General features: G+C 43.8%; 1 long non-coding RNA gene across 1 annotated transcript; it reads right to left on the bottom strand.

The window, feature by feature from the left end:
* Window positions 1-10,692: 10,692 nt before the first annotated feature.
* Window positions 10,693-20,892, bottom strand: LOC309647660. Its single transcript, XR_014256235.1, has 2 exons — window positions 13,033-20,892; window positions 10,693-11,866 (listed from the first exon to the last, which is right to left on the bottom strand). It is a non-coding gene; the product is annotated as an uncharacterized lncRNA (long non-coding RNA).
* Window positions 20,893-21,170: the final 278 nt, after the last annotated feature.

Here is a 21,170-nt window from a genome sequence, read left to right as displayed (position 1 = left end):
GATTCAATGAAGTGATTTACTCAAAAATGTGCCTCCTCCTCAGTGAGGACGCAGAGCCGGGATCGGCAAATACTGGCCACAAATCAAATCAGGCGCTCAGCCTGGATCTGTGTGACTGTGAGCTAATAATGGTTCTCACGTTTCGAAAGGTTGTTGAAGAAAAAAGGGGAGGAGAAGCTACAGAAACTGTATATGGCCCACAAAGCTTAAGACATTTAAAATCCAGAAAATGCTTTCCAACACCTGATGGAAGGCATCTGGTTGGTAGGAGGTCCTCAGCAAAATTTGGAAGAGGAATACATGAGTCAATTAGTTCCTGAAAACATTGTAAAGTGATAGGTGTCAAGAAACATTTATGCCTTCACCCTTAACCTTCACAAATGATGCGATTTCCATTCAGCTATTGAAAAATATATTCTGGCTTTCAACACACTAAACCAGAAGGCATTTTCTCACATAAGCAAGGTCATAAACAACTGTCAGCTAAAGTTGAAATAGCAACAAATCAAATAATAACACAAAACATTTTTATAGATTTTTAAACCTTACAAAGCATTTTCATGTTCATTATCTAATTTAATCCTCAAATCAACTCCATGAGATAGTTATTATTTTCCCATTAGAAATGACCACATATTCAATCCTTAGTGATTGCTCAAGAAAAGCTGAACTCTTGAGTGTTACATCTATTAATGCCAAGGTTGGGTTTTTTCCGATGGGAACACTGGATGCTAAAATCCACAGGGATTTTCAGCTCAAGATGGCAAACTAGGAAACCTTGACTTTCTGTTCCTCCTGAAACCATATTTAAATAAAACTGTAGAAATACCAAAATTAAGCAACCAATAAAAGCCAAGACATTGTGGAAGTCATCAACCACAGAAAGATTTCAACACATTTTGAGAAGGCAAACAATGAAATGGAGGAGCCATGAATAAAATCATTAAGAAAAGACTACCCTAAGTAGGGTCTGCACAAAGCCAGTCAGCTTTTGCTGAGCTCTGGTTATAGTCAAGGGCAGAGGAAAGAAGAGGGGCTGAAAACAAGGAGACAAAAATCATTTTAGGAACAAAAGTTCATTTAATGAGCTCCAGGGAACACTCAGCCTGCTGCCATACAAACTCATGGATTACAATGGATTGTTGGTAAGCAAGACAAGAAAACAGGGAACAAACAAAACAAACAAAAATCAGGACATTGTTTCTTACTGAACTCTTCTCAAATGAGATCAAGGAATTATGGTTCAATGCCACAGCTGTAAATCATTTCTGCTCCTGGAGAGGTTAGAAAGGGCTTATAATATTTACCCCTTTTTTTCAGACAGAATTTAGGTCTGAGCAAAACCTTTTGTGTCCTCAAACCTCAAAGTTTATTGGGGATGGAAGTCCAAATTAGCTGTCACATATCATAAAAAGAATCTCATGGGCAGAGGGTCAAACTAATTTTGGAATATATGAATTATGCCCAGTGTTATTTTCAATAGATTTTAAACTAAAATATATAAATAAATTTTTACTCATCTATATGACTCTGGGTTCCAAAACTTCTACATGTCACATGCGTGATACAGAACACACAATGTCAGCCCCAGGAGAGAGAAAACACTCCAATGAAGCAAGCCAAAGAAACAAGTTTCAAACAAGGTAAAGTGATGTGTAGACCAGGATTTTTCAATTCTTTCCTGTCATGCTGAAGCTTCCAGCTCCTGAATAACAACACATGTTTCCCTTGCCCTAGACACCCAAGAGTATGTCTCCTCTCTTGGGCATAAGAATCGCTAGAGTTACATATGTGTAGTAAACAGTGGACCCAGCTGGCATACTCACAATGACCAAATTGTGTTGATCGTACTTTAAACCAATACGTCGCTCCACGATGAAGTTGCAATAAATGATATATTTGCTTTCCAGACATGAATGAGATGCCTTACTGGATATACTCCAGGAAGGCCAGAGAAACTGGAATAACTTACTGGTGAATTTCTTTCCGGATAGCCCATGATTTATCTAGAATATAAGCTTTACATATCTGGATCCTTCAAACTAGACCAAAGGGAAAATCTGGGCTGCAAGCCTCAGTTAGAAATGTGGGGTGCTGCTATGCTGACAACTGGTGCTCCCTGACCTGTATCTTCTGAGACTAGAACCCAGTGTGGTGGATGAGCAATTCATGCGTTGAACAAAAGAAGACCTCCTACAGGGCAGTGTATGTGTTCATCACACGTATGGCACTTAGGGCTAAGTACCATAAGGGCCACAAGAAAAAAAAAAAAAAGTAACACATGAAGCATATATGATAAGGAGGCGCCACAGTCCAGAGCACGAGCTCTGGAATCACACAGGCTTGCTTCGAATCCCGGCTAAGCCACTACCATCTGTATACCCTGAAGAACAGTCGAAGGTTTAAACGTTGTTTTACCAAATTTTGAAAAAGAAGTGAAGAAAGAACCTATCTGCCAGGAAGGGACATCGTGGGGTGCAGCACCCAGTCGGGTCAGGGCTCTGCATCCCCTGCTCAGAAACCTTCGCCACCTGGCTCATGGTGATGCTGGCAGCTGAGCAGCCCTGGAGAAGGTGCTCCCGTCATCAGGCCTCGCAGAGAAGCGGGGGAGGTCCCTGGAGGAGGCTGGCCACAGCCTGGCAAGCTCTGGGTGCCTCCTGCACTCAGCTCTGAACAGGCTCTGGCCCCTGGGCCCCTTGTGGGGGAAGGGCTGGCCGATACATACACAGGGCTGAGGGGCCTGCAGAGCCGGTGCCCAGGCAGGGTGAGCTCTGCAGGAGAAGGCTTCCACAGTCCCCAACAGTCTCCGCATGGTGGCCCATCCGGTGCCAAACACCTGTCACCCACAGCGAGAAGTCCCAGCCACTAGAAAGTCCAGAAGGGTTCGGGCTCTGGGGCCCCGCCCTTTGCCCTTGGGCCGGGGTTTCTCCACGGGCTGGGCTTGCATGCGCCCCCCCGCCCCACCCCTTGCCCCGCCCACCCTTTCTCTGTGACGGGTACAATGGACATGTCACAAGCGCCAGGCTGAGCCATCCAGTGTCCAGTGTGTGCTAGACCTTGAGAGGAGGTGAAGCTAAGGAGAAGCTCTCCCAGTTTCACTCTGTTCTCGGATCGCTTGGCGCACAACCGGTCCTACATGGGCAATTTACTATGCAAATTTCGTACCTGGCTCCGGCCCCGCCGCCCGCCCCGCCGAGGGGCCCCGGTGGGCTGTCACCCGCTGGTTTTGCCTTCCTGGGAGGCTGCCACATCTGACCGGGACCACCCTGCTGCTCCAGCGCCTGCCATCTGCCCTGAGCAGGGAGTCAACGTCAGGAAGCTGGTACCATCCAGTCACCTCCCACTGAGGAGAGGGGGGCTGGGGAAAACACGGGCAGAATGCAAAATGACAGCCTGGGAAGGAGGTGAGAAGAGGGAGGTGAAGGTCCCATCCCATGCCATGGTGTCCCCTGCCCCAACCGCATGCTGCTCCCTGCTGCTGGAGAAGCCAACAAAAAAAGCGCTGGGTGAAGACCACCGGCCCAAATCACCAGGCTCACCGATGTCTGGGAAGGAGCGGCAGCGTGAAGAGTCTTCACGCATCCCAACAAGAAGCTCCTCTTCCCTGCTATCTACCAGCAGTAGGCCCTGGAAGCGGAAGATTCCCCTGCCGCTTTTTCTGCCGCTGCCAAGGCTGAGGTCGCCCCCGTCGGGGAACGAGGCACTGACATGGGATCGAGGTGAGCTGCCCCCTCCTCCTAAGCTTCTGTGCTTAGCTGCTGCCAAAAACCCAGGCACCTTGGAGAAGAACATTCAGTGTCGCTGGAAAAAGATCCCCAAGAATATAAGGAAGGTCCAGCCACCGTCCCATGAAAAAGAACCCCCAACACCCGTCTGTGTAGATTCTACCCCTCCTTTATACTTACCTCCCCCTCTTCCAGTCCCTACCATCAATCCCCCTATGTTAACTGGGCAGCCCATGACTTCTGTGGCAATCCCTTCCACCAGCATGGTCACGGCATCTGGAAGTTTGACCTTGCAGCCTAGTGTCTACACGGACACTACTGCCCCTTCCCAAGCTGTCATTGTTAGGTCTCCCCCAGGTTTCAGGGTGGAGCAGAGGCACCCTGCAGGGGTACCAGTGTCCATCACCCCACCTGTGCCGATGGTGCCCTGCGCCACCCCAATTTTTAACCATCACTTTGGCCCCCAAACCAACCCTCAGCCCATATTTGGGACCTCTGATGGGCAGCAGAGGGCCTCTCTCCCTGGAGCTCCTGTTTTCTCCAGCCCCCCATTTACAGCTTCAGCTCCTGTTTTCCCCAGCCCCCCATTTATGGCTTCAGGTCCTGTTTTTCCCAGCCCCCCATTTACAGCTTCGGCTCCTGTTTTCCCCAGACCCCCATTTATGGCTTCGGCCGTCATTGGTGCTTCAGCAGGCAGCACCTCTGACACCAAACCTATGGACACCACACCTCCTTCCCAGGCTGTCATTTTGCATTCGGCTCCTGTTTTCCCCAGCCCCCCATTTACGGCTTCGGCCGTCAACAGTGCTTCAGCAGGCAGCAGCTCTGACACTGTACCTATGGACACCACACCTCCTTCCCAGGCTGTCATGTACCATTCGGCTCCTGTTTTCCCCAGCCCCCCATTTACGACTTCGGCTGTCACCAGTGCTTCAGCAGGCAGCAGCTCTGACACCGTACCTATGGACACCACACCTCCTTCCCAGGCTGTCATTTACAATTTGGCTCCTGTTTTCCCCAGTCCCCCATTTAAGACTTCGGCCATCACCAGTGCTTCAGCAGGCAGCAGCTCTGACACCGTACCTATGGACACCACACCTCCTTCCCAGGCTGTCATTTACCATTCGGCTCCTGTTTTCCCCAGCCCCCCATTTACGGCTTCGGCCGTCACCAGTGCTTCAGCAGGCAGCAGCTCTGACACCGTACCTATGGACACCACACCTCCTTCCCAGGCTGTCATTTACCATTCGGCTCCTGTTTTCCCCAGCCCCCCATTTACGGCTTCGGCCGTCACCGGTGCTTCAGCAGGCAGCAGCTCTGACACTGTACCTATGGACACCACACCTCCTTCCCAGGCTGTCATGTACCATTCGGCTCCTGTTTTCCCCAGCCACCCATTTATGGCTTCGGCCGTCACCAGTGCTTCAGCAGGCAGCAGCTCTGACACTGTACCTATGGACACCACACCTCCTTCGCAGGCTGTCATTTTCCAGTCTGCCCCTGTCTCCAGGCAGAAGCAATAGGCATTTCACAGGGCTGTTCCTAGTTCTGGGAACACACCACCCAGTGGCAGCAATGCCTCAGCCCATGCCTCGACTCATTTACCTGCAACGCCGGCCAACAGATAGACCAACATTTCAAGCTTCCTTAGACCCAGGTCTCCCGTCTCAGGCCACATTGGGGGCCAACGATGGGCAGAGGCCTAACGATAATTTTCTATTGGGAAACCCAGCAGCCTCAGCACAAGAGAAAGTCCTAGTCGCTCCTGCAGCCTAGCCACCGCGAGTCAGCATCATGCAGTCAGCTTTGCCAGCTTCCCTATTCGCCACCACCAGCAACACGCAGCCGGCCTTTGGCAACAACCCAGGCATTCTCCCCAGGGCTGTGTCCGTTGCTACTGGCTTTGGAGTTGCCACCAGGATGCCCAGTACTGGGGACAGTAGCTCGCTCTTTGCCGATACCACACCGGGCCCACTGTTCAGGGGACCTGCAGCCCCTACGGCCGGTGGGAGCCTTGGAGTCGGTGTGTCAGCCCCAGGCCTCACTCATTCAGAGGCATCCAGACCACTTAACTTTGGGGCAGGACTAAGTGGGGCACTCAGCACCGCTTCTGTTCCTACTTCGGGCCAGACAACCTGCCATCTACCTGACCACGGCAAGGCTGCTGCAGTAGGAGGGGCAGGCACCATCCCAGCATTTGGGAACATATCTGATTCCACCTTAAATCCAAATACCTGGGGCCCACCTGGACTGAATACAGGTGGTACGGTGATGGCAGGGGACAACACCATCCCCACGATGGGAGGCCCTAGTGTTTCCACTTGCCGTCACTGCACACAGGGCCCATCTGGACGTAGAAAATCTACTTTTAAAAGTTCCATCACCAAGGAGAAGAAATCTGTGTCAATGGACATGTCAGTTTCCACCTTCCATCAGAGCACACCACATCTGTTGGAGTTGCAAGTGTGCTTACCACCCGTGGGTTTCAACACACTTCTAGTTCTACCTTATTTCCAAGCACAAGGGGCCCACCTGCCCACAATCTAGGTGGTGGTCGTCTAGGAGGGAACAACATCATGCCCATGACTGGAGGACCTGGTATTCCCGCTTACAACTGGGACCCACCTGGCCAACACACAGGTGGTGCGGATGGACGGCACAACATCTCACTGGTGCTGGGAGGCCCTGTGTCAATAACTGCCATCAGACTTGGAACCCATCTGTGCAGAGAACGGGGGGGGGGGGCATGGGGGACAGCACCACACCTGCTGTGACTGGATACACTTCTGGTGCCACATTCATACAAAGCACCTGCCCCCCCCCCCCCGGTCAAAACCCAGGTGGTGCCATGGGGGATAGCACCATCCATATTTAGAGAGGAAGCTCCACCCTCAGGAAGAACACTGGGGTCCCCGAGTCAGGACACCCCTCTGACTTAGACGAGCCAGCATTGTGTTTGGAGGCTCCTGGTCAGGGCAGCTGTGCCTGAGCTCATAGGAGTCTGGCAGCCTCATAACCTGCCCAGGGCTTCATAGGAGCCACCAGCTAATTCCTTTCTTCTATGAAGAAACTCAACAAATGAAGAGCAGATCTTATTCTGCAAACTGTGTGTAACCATGAATGGACTTTGCCTCACTGGAAAGCGGCTCAGCCCCTTTAAGTGAAACTTAACCTCCTCTCTTCCTACAGCAAGCCGGAGGACCACACCTCAGGGGTGTGCAAGAGTGTGTGTGTGTGTGTGTGTGTGTGTGTGTGTGTGTGTGTGTGTGTGTGTGTTGGAGGGTGAGGAGCATATGAGCTCACTTCAGAACTACACCAGACTTGAGACGTTCCAGTTAGGAGAATGGAAGAGAGCTGGCTGTATCATCCACTGTGCCATCCCTGGCTCGACTGTTAACTTGGCGGACCCAAGCTCCTGGCCAGTTTTCCCTAGACTTGGAACTGGCAGGATGCCCACTGCTGTTTTCAGATGCTTCCCTTCCTCCTATGCATTTGCCTCAATGGGCCCTTCTCTTTCCCAGCTTTATGTACATATATATATGTCAATAAAACCTTGTTCATATTAATCTGCTTCTGTTTATGTGTCTTTACTCACTGACTCAGCTGTAGAGGAAGAACTGACATATGTGAGTGGTGATGTGTGAGCCAGACTTAAGACACCAAAATTTTGTGTCCCAGTGACTGGGATGTGGAATTAGGCACACATTATGGCTGCATGTGCTGACTCCTGAAATCTGTTTTCAGTGTAACGAGTGACAATCAGGAGGAACTAAGGTCCAGAGGAGGGAGAGATGGGGTGACTCACCCTGGCTTCTCTATATGTCTCTCTGTCCCCTCACCACTCCAACCACACTGGAGGCTAGAGAATCCCTGATGTGTGATAAGGAACCACACTTAATGATTGTACTTTTCAAAAATGTTGAAATGTCTTTTGGGGCATCTTTTTATTCAATTGAGACTTAGGCCAGTCAACTTCATATATTCCCTTTACACCCAGAGAGGACAGATTTGGCATCCAGGTCCATGTGTCTAGAGAAACAAAGGAAGAGTTCATACCTGCTCTGTAATTATTGAAAATTTAAGTTGACCTCAAATGTACCATGTTGCTTAAAATAGCAGAAAAGATCCTCTTTAATAACTGGCTTGGCTCTGAGCTAACCCACTAAAATATCAAATCACAAGAGTGACAATTGTGCCCAGTTCTGGCTGGCCCTAGAGTTCTACTGGGCCTCAACTAGGTTTAATAATGGCAAAATTCCTGAGTCTGTGCAGCCTATCTTCCAGTTGGAAGGGAGAACAGAAACCCATGTACATTATCTGGTAGGTTCGCCAGGAATAAATGCTACGGAGATTAAGCAGTATATGGTGAGGTGAGATTGTGGGCAGAGAGGAGCAAGGCTTTCAACGTAAACGGTAGACAGGATAAGTCTTACTGGGAAGGTGGAATTTGAACAGTCTAGAGGGAGGCAGATGAGTCAGACATCTGAGGGAAAAGCATTCCAGATCATGGGAATAACCTCTGCAAGGCCCAGAGGAAGGATGCCAGTGTCCTCAGGGAAGAATTAGTAAATAATGTGGCTGGAATAGAGTCAGCAAGTAGGAGGGAGGGAAGGAGGAAAGGAGGACAGAGGAGATGTGTGTAGAATTCCCTGCATCACCATTTATTGACTGAGTGATCACAAACAGTTAATTCAACCTTCAAGTGTTTCAGTGAACTCAGTGCTTTTCCTATGGCCTATTGACCTCTCAAGAGTTTTGGAAGGATAAAATAATGTAGGGAAGTGACTTATAAGCCACTGTTACTGTTCTATACATAAGGATAGATGGATAGACAGGTAGATATAGATAGACAGATACATAGATAGATAGATACATAGACAGATAGAGAGATAGAGAGATAGAGAGAGAGATAGAGATAGAGAGATAGAGAGATGGAGAGATAGATAGATAGATAGACACACAGATAGATAGATACACAGAGAGATAGATAGATAGATAGAGACATAGACAGATAGATAGATAGGTAGAGATAGAGAGGTAGAGATAGATAGATAGATAGGTAGAGATAGAGAGATAGATAGATAGATAGACAGATAGAGAGATAGACAGAGACATAGATAGAGAGATAGATATAGATAGATACATAGACAGACAGATACAGAGATAGAGAGACAGAGAGAGAGAGAGAGAGAGAGAGAGATAGATAGATAGATAGATAGATAGATAGATAGATAGATAGATAGAGTTAAGGACTGAATTTCTGTGACCCCCCCCCAACCAAATTCATATGTTGAAACCCTATCCTCTTATGTATGATGAAATTAGGAGGTGGAGCCTTCAGGTGGTAATTAGGTTTAGAAGAGGTCATGAGGGTGAAGCTGCCATGATGTGATTAGCTCTTATAAGAAGAGGAAGATAGACCAGAGCTTTCCCTCTCCACCATGTGAAGAGACAGCAAGAAGGTGGCCCTCTACAAGCCAAAAAAGAAGGACTCACCAGGAACTGGATTTGCCTTGATCTTGGACTTCCCAGACTCCAGAACTGTGTGAAACGTCTGTTGTTCAAGACACTCAGTCTATGATATTTTGTTATAGCAGCCTAAGCAGACTGATACAGATAGATAAACAGGGAGATAATGATTGATAGACGATAGATAGATAGATAGATAGATAGATAGATAGATAGATAGATAGATAGATAGACAGACATTCATACTCACTTCAGTGACAGATGGAGATACTGCACATATATGTATGCTTAATGAATTCCTTCTAAAGCTTTCACTTGGCAATTTAAATGGGAGATCCCCTTTTTAAAGGGAGCATAAAAGTGCTTACTTTTATGAAGTACACAGGTGGAAAAATATAACAGCCTAAAAATGCACAGCACTGAGCCTAGTGCAACATTTATGAGATTAAACCTGTAAAAACAAAGAAAACCATCACAGAGAGGCTTCCAGACTCCTCCAGGCACCCAGGCGCCTGATTCATTTACTCTAAGTTGTTTGTTACGGTTCCAGAGGATCAAAACTCCTGCTCCCGAACCTTTTCTGTTCTGTTCTTTTTTAGATTCCATATATACGTGTTAGCATATGGTATTTGTTTTTCTCCTTCTGACTTACTTCACTCTGTATGACAGACTCTAGGTCCATCCACCTCACTACAAATAACTCAATTTCATTTCTTTTTATGGTTGAGTAATATTCCATTGTGTATATGTGCCACATCTTCTTTATCCATTCATCTGTCGATGGACACTTAGATTGCTTCCATGTCCTGGCTATTATAAATAGAGCTGCAATGAACACTGTGGTACATGACCCTTTTTGAATTATGGTTTTCTCAGGGTATATGCCCAGTAGTGAGATTGCTGGGGCAGGACAGGAATAAAGACGCAGACGTAGAGAATGGACTTGAGGGCACGGGGAGGGGGAAGGGGAAGCTGGGACAAAGTGAGAGAGTGGCATGGACATATATACACTCCCAAATGTAAAAGAGATAGCTAGTGGGAAGCAGCCGCATAGCACAGGGAGATCAGCTTAGGGTTTTCTGGCCACCTAGAGGGGTGGGATAGGGAGGGTGGGACGGAGACGCAAGAGGGAGGGGATATGGGGATATATGTATATGTATAGCTGATTCACTTTGTTATAAAGGAGAAACTAACACACCATTGTAAAGCAACTATACTCCAATAAAATGTTAAAATAAAAAACAAACTCCTGCTACCTGGCTTCAGAGAATCTCCTGCCCTTGTAGTCAGAACTGCCTCCCAGAAGCAGGGTTGATATCCAGGTTGCTTCTAATAGTTCCACACCTTCTCTCTGGGGTGCCTGGCAATATTATCAGGGACAAATTTTAATTTTAAAAACTCATACTTCTTGGCTTTTTATTTTTAAAAAATGGCCTTCAAAGCTGATAAGAACGATCCTGATAAGGCAAGCATTTAACAAATGTATGAGAGATTTAAAGATAATTTTGAATTTCATGTTTTGATGCATTTACACAGTTGAAGCTATTTCTAAATAAAGTATTTTTAATGAAAATAATACATGAACATGATAGCAACTCAAGTAATACTGAAATTCAACCCGTCTAACCCCAGTTCCCCTCTCCAGAGACAGGTTTTCGCTACTTCAATGTCACCCCCATAATTCTAAACATTATGTTTATCCTGCTATATCCATTTTAGATCCATTTTAACACCCTAACATGAAAGAGGAAGATAAACTCTTACCCCCACTACTACTCATCACTCTTCTTTTCCAATACATCATATTCATGTCATTACTCATGCTGCTTCTCTTTTGTAACTTCATGGAGTTTTGCTAGCTCTATTGATGGGAGAAGTGGTAGCACAGTAGCTAAAAGCACTGGATCTGGACATGGACCACATGGCTTGGAAGCTTTCTTCCTCAGTTAATTAGCTCTGCAATCCTGAGTAATTCATATAACCTTCCTGGGCCTCTGTTTCCTCCCCTGTAAACCGAGGAAATGGATGATACCCATCGCACAGAGTTGCTCATGGCAAATAATAACAAGGCATTTGCAGCCTTTAGTATCCAACACCCAGAAGCTCTCAAGAAATATTAGCTCTAGTATATAGCTATACTCTCAGCTTTCTTATGGTATCAACTTTCCCCCTAATCTCTTCATTTTCTTTCTGCCTGAGACTATTTGTGTCCCCACAGCTCTCTGTCTTTCCTCTCCCCTTGTACAGCTCACCTTCTGTCAATACCATGTTTATTTCATTTGTCTGTGCTGATCCCATTTACATTTTCTTATGCAATCACAGCAAATGGTCCTGTGTTTTGTTTTTTTTGTTTGTTTGTTTTTAATTTTTTTAATTAATTAATTTATTTATTTTTGGCTGTGTTGGGTCTTCGTTTCTGTGCAAGGGCTTTCTCCAGCTGCGGCAAGCGGGGGCCACTCTTCATCGCCGTGCGCGGGCCTCCCACTGTCGCGGCCTCTCCCGTTGTGGAGCACAGGCTCCAGACGCGCAGGCTCAGCAGCTGTGGCTCACGGGCCTAGTCGCTCCGCGGCATGTGGGATCCTCCCGGACCAGGGCTCAAACCCGTGTCCCCTGCATTGGCAGGCAGACTCTCAACCACTGCGCCACCAGGGAAGCCCGGTCCTGTGCTTTATCTACAGGTTGACAACAAGGGTTGAAAACCAAGAAGTTATATTAACTATTTAAGTTTCGCTCAGTCCTGGGGACAAGAGTATGGTAGGACTGTATTTTCTTCTCTCTAGGTATGACGCCCCTACTTCTGTCATTACTATCAATTATTTAAACTCATGCTATATTTTAGTTTGCTTTTGACTTCAACTATTATCTTCTTCCAAGATTTCATTACTTTTCCTAAAATTTGACCTACCTTCTTCTTTTTTTCTCCCTGCACTATTTGCCCGTAATAAATTATTTTTTAAATTTTCAAATTCAATATTGTTTCCTTGGCTGGGTCCCATCCTGTGCCAGAACGCTTGTCCCTCCCCTACTCAGTTTGGAAGCTGTAAGACCAAAGTAAGGATAAGATCTTAAAAGAAAGGGGACCAACTTGCCTTTAGGCTAGGCCGGAAATAATGACTAATTACTAATTATGGAAAATGCGTAATTCTGGCCCCATCATCCTAATTTCCTTGCTTTGTGGGACAGCTAACAATCTCGATTTCAACTGGCACTCCAGGTTATTATGAGGCAGGTAGTCCTTATTCCATATTGAGGCAAATACTGCTCTAGCCCATCAGTGAGATCTCACCAAGGGGGGGCCTCATGTATCTTGTAAGATTAGAAATTTGGTAAGGCACTGCAGGCTAAAACTCTGATTAATAATAAGCAGGGTATTTTCCCTGCATGTCTCTCAAGAATTAGAAGGTGGCTTGGGGAAGATTTGAGAATTTCAGACTCATGGATGCATGTCTTTCTTGTCCTAAATATTTTCTTTTTAGAGATCTAGAAACAGCCCTTGACTGTTATGAGACTGCCCAGGCCCTCCCTGAGCCAGTCACTGCCGTGAACCCAGGTTGATGTGATGTAGTGAGGCTGCCTGACCAGCAGTTCATACTTTACCTGAGACAGACCTGGGCGTGGTCCTCTCAGCAGTCCCAGGACAGGAACTTTCTCTAATTATTGAGAGATACATGCAGGGAAAATACCCTGCTTATTACTAACCAGAGTTTTAGCCTGAAGTAGTGCCATGCAAAATTTTTAATCTTACAAGACACATGAGGCCCTTGGTGAGATCTCACTGATGGCCTATACCAGTGTATTTGGCTCAATATGGAATAAGGACTACCTGCTTCAGAATTACCTGGAGTACTGGTTGAAATCCAGATGGTTTTCAGATGCCCCTCCCAGGTAGGAAAACCGAGGCTCGGAGAATCCCACAGGTGCTAAGTGGTAGAGCCATAATACGTATCTCCTGGATTTGTCCAAGGCTAAGGGGCTGGGAGAGACAGAAAGACCAAACCAAACAAAACCACTCTTGAAAAGTTGTCTCTCTGAGGTAAATAGTAATTTTGCCTTAAATTCACACTAAGTTGGAGATCAGAGAGTTTCTTAGAAGTAGGTTTTCACAAGACAGAGGACAAATGAAAGTTTATGTCTACAGATATGGGGATTGGTTGGGGCTGGGGGGGACATTGAGATAAAGGGTTCAAAACACGAGCTCCAGCAATTTCTAGTTTGCTACAGGACTCGCCCAGGCTGTTGTATAGAAACTTGGAAACACTGACTGTGGTGAAATATCTAAGCTAGCCACATGAACAATCTCTCAAAAATACTTTTCTGTTTCCCTTGAAACACGATTTTATTGATTTCACCAAATAAATATCTCAAAGTTATGACAGAAAGTTGAGTAACTTATATGCTTGTAATTGCATTTATTATTCTTAACAAGCACAATTGTAGTGCTTAGACTATAACAAGTACTATTCTAAGTGCTTAGCAAATATTAACTCACTTAATCCTCATAATGGCAACCCTATAGGTAGGTATTATTCATAATATTCACCTTTTTTTGGAGGAAACTGAGACCCAGAGAGGATGAATAGCTTGTCTAATGTCACACAGTAAGTAGGTGGCAAAAACCCAGGATTAAAACCAGACCGTCTAGACTTTCATCACTTTGCTGTGTCTGCTTATTATAAGTTGTGTTTAGGGAAGCGACTAAATTGACAAGACTCTGAACTAAAAGGAGAAGGGAGAAATGAGAAAATGAGTGATCCTAGAAACTAGACAGGATTTAGGCCCAGAAATTTCTGGTGATGTGACCCGGAAGAACAAGAACTTGGTTGGAATATTAACTTGGGGTAGTATCTGAATCCATTGAGAAATGGTTTTGTTTTCTTTAAAATTTAGAAAGGCCAGTTGGATGAAGATTAATGAAAAAAAAAAAAAAGTAGAAAGGAAAAGAAGAAGGTGCCTTAAGTGAGACATAACCTCTTCCCTCTAAGTACTAGGGGTGGGCATCCTGTGGGAAAGGATGGAGCTCTCTCTACAGGTTTGTCACAAGGATGAACAAGGAGAAACATGGCAACCATTGTACTGGTTTTGATGATCCCTCAAAACCAAGGCTTCAGTTTCTAAGAACGACCTATGGTAGCATACCTACCGTGTGTCAGACATGCCACTAAGTGTGTTTCCAGTCACACATTTTAATTGGAGAAATAGTTCCTATGAGGTACGCATTAGTTCCCTATGGCTGCTGTAGCAAATTACTACAAATGTGCTTGCTTAAAACAAAACACTTATTTTCTTATGGTTCTGCAAGACAGAGGTCCAAAACCAGTTTCCCTGGGCTGAAACCAGGAGTTGACAGGGCCATCCATCCTCCTTCTAGAGGCTCTAAGGGAGAAACTGTTTCATTGCCAGCATTCCTTGACTTCTGGCCACATCTATCCAACCCCAATTTCATCATCACATTCTCTTTGGAGTAAAAACTCCCTCTGCCTCTCTCTTACGAGAACACCAGTGGTTACAGTTGGGCCCATCCAGGTAGTCCAGCAGAATCTCCCCATCCCAAGACCCTTACTTTCATCCCACTGGCAAAGTCCCTTCTGCCGTTTAAGGTGACATTCACAGATTCTGGGGATTAGAATGTGGCTATTTGGGGGCAACGGTATTATTCAGACTACTACAAAGTAGATACTATCATCTTTCTCAGATGCAGGAAATGAAGTTTAGGGAAGTAATTTGTCTCAGGTCTACAATTTCCAGAGTAGAGACTGAAATTCTGCCAGTGAGACTTTAGGACACACTCTAAACAACTTTAATCTGTGTCCTTAACTACTGCATAATCCTTGGTTAAGAGTCACACTTAGGTATCAAGACCCAATTAAATACAACACTATGTACTGTCTCCTCTTTCACTTTATTTGCCTGGTGTATTCATGAATCTTGCCCAGAGCAGAAGAGTTCAGAAAATTGTTATGCGGGTTTACTAAGAGAAAGCATTTACTGTTTGATGTGCACGGAGTAACGGAAGGCTTTTTAAAATAAAATATGCCACCAAATAGTGTTATCGCCATTTTACGTATTTAAACAACCAGACAACAACAACGAAAAGCTACAGATGCAAAGGTGTCAGGGACATGTCTAAAGGCAACCTGCCAGAAAAAGGGCTGGAACCAGATGCCAGATGCCCAGGCCTGAATTCTTCCTATCCACTCCTGATTAAGCACCTGTTCAGAGGGCTTGTGGCTCATCACCCAACACCTGAGTCTTTATATCCCAGCTTCAAGACGGAAATTAGCCGAGGGATCACAGATATTGTACTAATCACTACTTCGTAATCTGCTATCCCCATGCTTTGTGGGACAGAACCGGCACACTTCTAAAATCCTTTTCTGCTTGAGAAAGAACAGAGCAGCCTTTGCTCCTCTGACTGTGACCTACTGTGCTTTGCAAAGGTGATTTGGCAAGTGCAGCTGCAAACCCATCTCCAGCATCACACATCTATGGAAAATTCCAGTCAGGTTTTAGACCCATTCGCAGTACATTTTCCTGAGGATCAGTAATGATTTGCTGAGGATCAGTAATGCTCTCCATATGCTGGCTGACAAGGCCATGACCTCTGCGCTTACTATACTCCATTTGTCAGCTCCGCTCTGACACAGTTGTCCGCGGGATTCCTTAGGAATATTGGAGGTATTTAGGCACAATTTCAGGGGCTGCTCTTGCCTGTTTCCTCTCATTTCTTAATCAACATTTCCCAGTTGAGACTATAAATAATTCAACTTGGGTGGGTTATCAGAGGCATTCTTCCCTACTCTACTCCATTTGAATCTCTGTGCTCTTTAAGTTTCACATACGTGGCATCACATATTTCCCATCATCGCTATTTTCAACAGTCAGGGCTACAAAGGTAATTGGCACGTTCATTAGCCTTTCCATTTCTTTCCCTCTTGATAGTTTAAGAGTGATTTGCTAAAGACTGTGCGTTTCGATGTTTTGCAAAGCTCAGTGGTACAGAGACAATATTGGAATTCTGCCCTGGAGAAATAGACATTCTGTTAATTGTTCTCCTTCTCTTATAGAACAGAAAAGAGATTCATCTATCACACAGTTACTCAAGGTTTCTCTACTTGCATTGCCAAGGATCTGGATAAGACTGGTAATACTCCACATTTTCTGTTGGAAGGTACTTTGCATTCCATAAAATTAAATCCACACCATATGAGAACTTTAGTCTAACCTCTCATCTATTGACTCATGAGGTTTGGCTCACTGAGAGTTCCCCTCCCATACTATTGTGCAGAAAAGGAATTGCTGGCCAAAACCACGGTCAAATGTTTATATTACATTTCCCAGTTTGTCAGTTATTTTTATGTTTGGGTTGCCTTTTGCCGTGAAGAATTCTTTAATTTTTATGAAGTCAAATCAACTCTCCTTTTTCTTTATGATATCTCAGTTTCATGTTCTGCTTAGGGACAGATTTCCTCATAACAAGAGTATGATTTCTCATCCTATTTTACATTCTTCTAGGTATTTGTTTCTTGCAATGGAATATTACCAAATGTATGCTACACATGCAGTCCTCGCTCTGAACAGTTTACCCATGCATGAATTTCAGTTGCCATGATTTAGTTAAACAATCCCAGGACCACAACAAAACAATCAAATTTCAGTTACTGCCATATTAACTGTGAGGAAGGGCAGAAAGTACAAACTTCACAGCTAGTTCTTAACTCCACATATCACCCGGGATATAACAGATGTGTATCATGGTCAGTGAACAATCAGGTTCCTTCTTTCAAAGTCTGTAGGTGATTGGTCACTGTGCATGTTACTCAGTTCACATACAGACAGCAAAATCCATGTATTGCTTAGAATAGAACCATTTAATCTTCAAGTTGGAATTTTCCAGCTTTGTTTTTGTTATTGATTTCCAGTTTGACCTCACTGCAGTCTGAGAACAGACTTTATATGATTTCTGATGTTTCAAATTTATTAGAGTGTGTTTTATGGCCCAGAATGTGTTCTTAGTGTATACTTCATGTGAGCTTGAGACAATGTGTATTCTGCTGTTGTTGGATGAAGTAGTCTGCAGATGTTTATTCTATCCGTTTGGTCGACGGTGCTGTTGAATTCAGCTTTGTCTGTACTGATTTTCTGCCTGATGGATTTGTCCATTTATGATAGAGAGGTGTAGAAATCTCCAACTATGATAGTGGATTTATCTCTTTCTCCTTGCGGTTCTATCAGTTGTTGTGTCACGAATTTTGATGCTTCGGTGTTAGGCACATAAACATTAAGAATTGTTATGTCTTCTTGGAGAGTTGACCCCTTTATCATTATGGAATGATAATGCCCTCTTTGTGCCTGATAATTGTCTCTGCTCTTAACTCTGCTTTGCCTGAAATTGATACAGCTTCTCAAACTTTCTTTTAATTAGTGTTAGCATGATGTACCTTTCCCCAACCCTTTACTTTTAAGCTATATATGCCTTCTTATTTAAAGTAGATTTCTTATATTTGGATCTTATTTATCGATCCTCTGTGACAATCTCTGTCTTTTAATTGGTGTATTTATACCATTGGTATTTAAAATGATTATTGATGTCATTGACTTAATATCTAGCATATTTGTTACTGTTTCATATTTATTGCCATTGTTCTTTGTTCCTTTTTTATATTCCACTCTTTTTCTGCCATTTCTGGTTTTAATCAAGCATTTTATATGATTCACTTTTCTCTTCCTTGAAAATCCAGACACGATGTACTGGTGAAATTCACTGCAGTACATAGTCCTTTAGTGATGTGGTGTTATAGAAGCATTGCATAGTCTTATGATTAGGTCTCAGTCTGGTAATGAGCATGTGCTCCTCAGCTATGAATGTCACAAGTGCCTCTCAGTATTTTCCCTCACCTTAGGTGAAACACAATGGCTGGCAGGGGTCAGGGTAGGATATTTCCCTTCCCCCAGGTCAGTTAGGCTCTGACAAAACCCCATAGGTTAGGCCTCTGGTAAAACAGTTTCTCCTGAAGGCAGGCCTTATGAAGCATAGCAGAATGCTCTGGTGTATTTCAAAATTGCTCCTTTCACCCTCCCCCTGCCAGAATTCCAAGGGGATTTTCCTTTGATCTTCACCTGGTAGTCACAAACTGGTAGAGCTCAAGAGACAAAACTCACAGAAGGATAGGGGCTTCCCTGGAGTTTTTTACCTCACAGACTTTTCCACACAAGCCTCCAGCAATCCGTCAAATACAGTTCAGGTTTTCCTACCTCACTATTGCTTTCCACAGAGATTTCTGCTCTTGGGTATCTGTCCCAGTAAGTTGTTATTCTCTGTATCTGCCATCTGCCTCTCCAATCTGGGGCACAGTGATTTTTCCTGTCACCTCACTTCTCTAATGAATCTAAGAAGAACTGTTGATTTTTCAGTGTGTTCAGATATTTACCTTTGAGGACAGAGTGGCAACTTCCAAGCTCCTTCCATGCTGGACTCAAAACTAGAAGTCTCATAAGTTTTTTACAATGGAATAAAACATGTTAATTCTCAATATTTCTAATGTTTTAGGTTGCACTAAATCGAAGGTTTACTAATTTTTTACGTCTATCTATAACATCACAACCAACAAGAAAGTTTCTAGTGTTTTTGTCCGAAAAATTTTAAGGTCATAGAACAATAATACTTTCCCCATCGATCATTAAGATCAACTTTGCACAGTTCAGCTTGGATGATCATTTTTGTAGTTCCACAGTGAGGACAGCCTGTACTTTACTTACCCTATATTTTATTTCTCATATATACATGGGTTCGTATTCTGCTTTAATAATATACTAGTGTACTGTTATAGCTCATTAGATTTTTTTAAACTACTGAAATTTGGAGTGTGTTTTGATATTCGATACGGACATTTCTTTCCTCGTTCCAACTTTCCCCTACTTTAAAAAATCTGCTTTATGGTGATAAATCCCTCTTGATCATAATGACTTTTTAAAAATATATTGCTGGAATCTTTTTGCTAATATGGGGTAGAACTTAAGATCTTAAAAGAAATGTACTTCTAGTTACTTTTTGGGTAAATTTTCCATATCTGCTGTTTGTATTAGGACTCTTCTAGCTTTCTTAATACATTGGAAAATGACTGATGTCTTTCTAAGGTGTATATCTTTGATTATATTTTCTATTTTCATAAAGCTACTTGTATTCTCTACTCAAAATAGAAGTAAATATTGGCTGCATATAACTTACCAGTAATCAGCCATTTTGTCCAGATTTTCAAATGTGTTGGTATAAAGCTAGCACAGTATTCTTTTGTAATTTAAAAAAAAATTCTCTCTGTTTTATAGCTAGTCCCATCTCTATCATACTTGCCAAATATTGCTTATTTTCCTAGTCTTTCTAAGGACAACGTTTTGGTTTTATTTGTCAAGTTTACTGCTTTTCTTCTCCATTTTTGACTTTTCTCTTGATTAATTTTGTCCTTCCACTCTTTTGGATTTCCTTGTTCTTTTTCTATGTCTACTGTCCATTTCCTGTAGCTTCAAGAGCCATTTTCAACAACTCAACGAGCTCTGCCGGCTGTGTCATGGCCACTTCATCATATGCCATTAAAACTTAATCTCATACACTGGGTGAAGACTCAGCAGTCTGATTTTGCTTTCAAAATTGTTCTATGGTCTTGGATCCTTCTTCATCTCCTAAATTACCATTATCATCAGGGAAAATTCTACTGGGCCTCAGGCTGCTTATAAGGTTTGCCTTTCCTGCAGTTTAATAATAAAAGAAAAAACATTTCCACCGTTTTTTTTATGTTGATCGAAAATTTAGCAACACTTCTTTGCACTGCATTCAAATCCCGAAATATAAGCAAGCCTTCATGCATACGGGCTCACTGAAATGTCATAATTTTAAACTATGTATGACCTTGAACAATGTCCTTTCCAAATACTCCATGCTCCCCCTTTCTTCCTAGGTGTTCAGACTTTATCATTCCTACAACATCTTTTATTTACACATGGTCAATTTGTGTCATAAGCTCTTCCTCCCTCCCACTTCTGAGTATATATCCAAAGGAAACATCATCATTATTTGAAGAGATATCTGTACTCCCATGTTCATTGTAGCATTATTCACAAGAGCCAAGGTATGGAAACAATCTAAGTGTCCATAGTAGATTATTGGATAAGGGAAATATGGTATATATATGCAATGGAATATTATTCAACCTTAAAAAAGAAGAAAATCCTATCATTTAAGACAACATGGATAAAACTGGAGGACACTATGCTAAGTGAAATAAGACAAAGACAAATAGTGCATGATGTCACTTATATGTGGACTCTAAAAAAAGAACTAAATAAATCAACTCTTCTTCCCTGGACATTTTCCTCAGCAGAAGCTAGCAGCCTCTACTATGAGTCTCATCATTTTTTTATTGTTTGTACCAGATCACAACCCCAGGGAACCTATGTATTTACGGATGTATATCTAGATTATAGTGTACTATTGTTCGTTTTCTTTGCAATTCATTCCTTCCACTTCTGGCATCAGAACCTCATTTTTCCTTTGGAGAAGTCCTTATGATTCAGGTAGGCAGTGTGTCTCCTCCCTAGGCTGTGAGACTTGGGCCTGCCTAGACACAGTGTTTTACATATACTCCATATGTCTTATGTACTTATTTCTCTGTTTTCCATGCTTCTCCCTCGAAATTTTAGTGTAGTTATTTTTTTTTTTTTTTTTTTTTACTGAAATGAATAGCCCAGTTTGCTTTTTTTTTTTTTTTTTAAAGAAATTCACGTTCTTTTATTTATTTATTTATGACTGTGTTGAGTCTTCGTTTCTGTGCGAGGGCTTTCTCTAGTTGCGGCAAGTGGGGACCACTCTTCATCGCGGTGCGCGGGCCTCTCACCATCGCGGCCTCTCTTGTTGCGGAGCACAGGCTCCAGACGCGCAGGCTCAGTAATTGTGGCTCACGGGCCCAGTTGCTCCGTGGCATGTGG

The sequence above is a fragment of the Balaenoptera physalus genome (genome assembly GCF_965194825.1).
Source record: "Balaenoptera physalus genome assembly, chromosome: 1".
In the NCBI taxonomy this organism is placed as follows: Eukaryota; Metazoa; Chordata; class Mammalia; order Artiodactyla; family Balaenopteridae; genus Balaenoptera; species Balaenoptera physalus.
The sequence above is the reverse complement of the archived record's forward strand: the minus strand, read 5'-3'. Positions and strand labels throughout refer to the sequence as shown.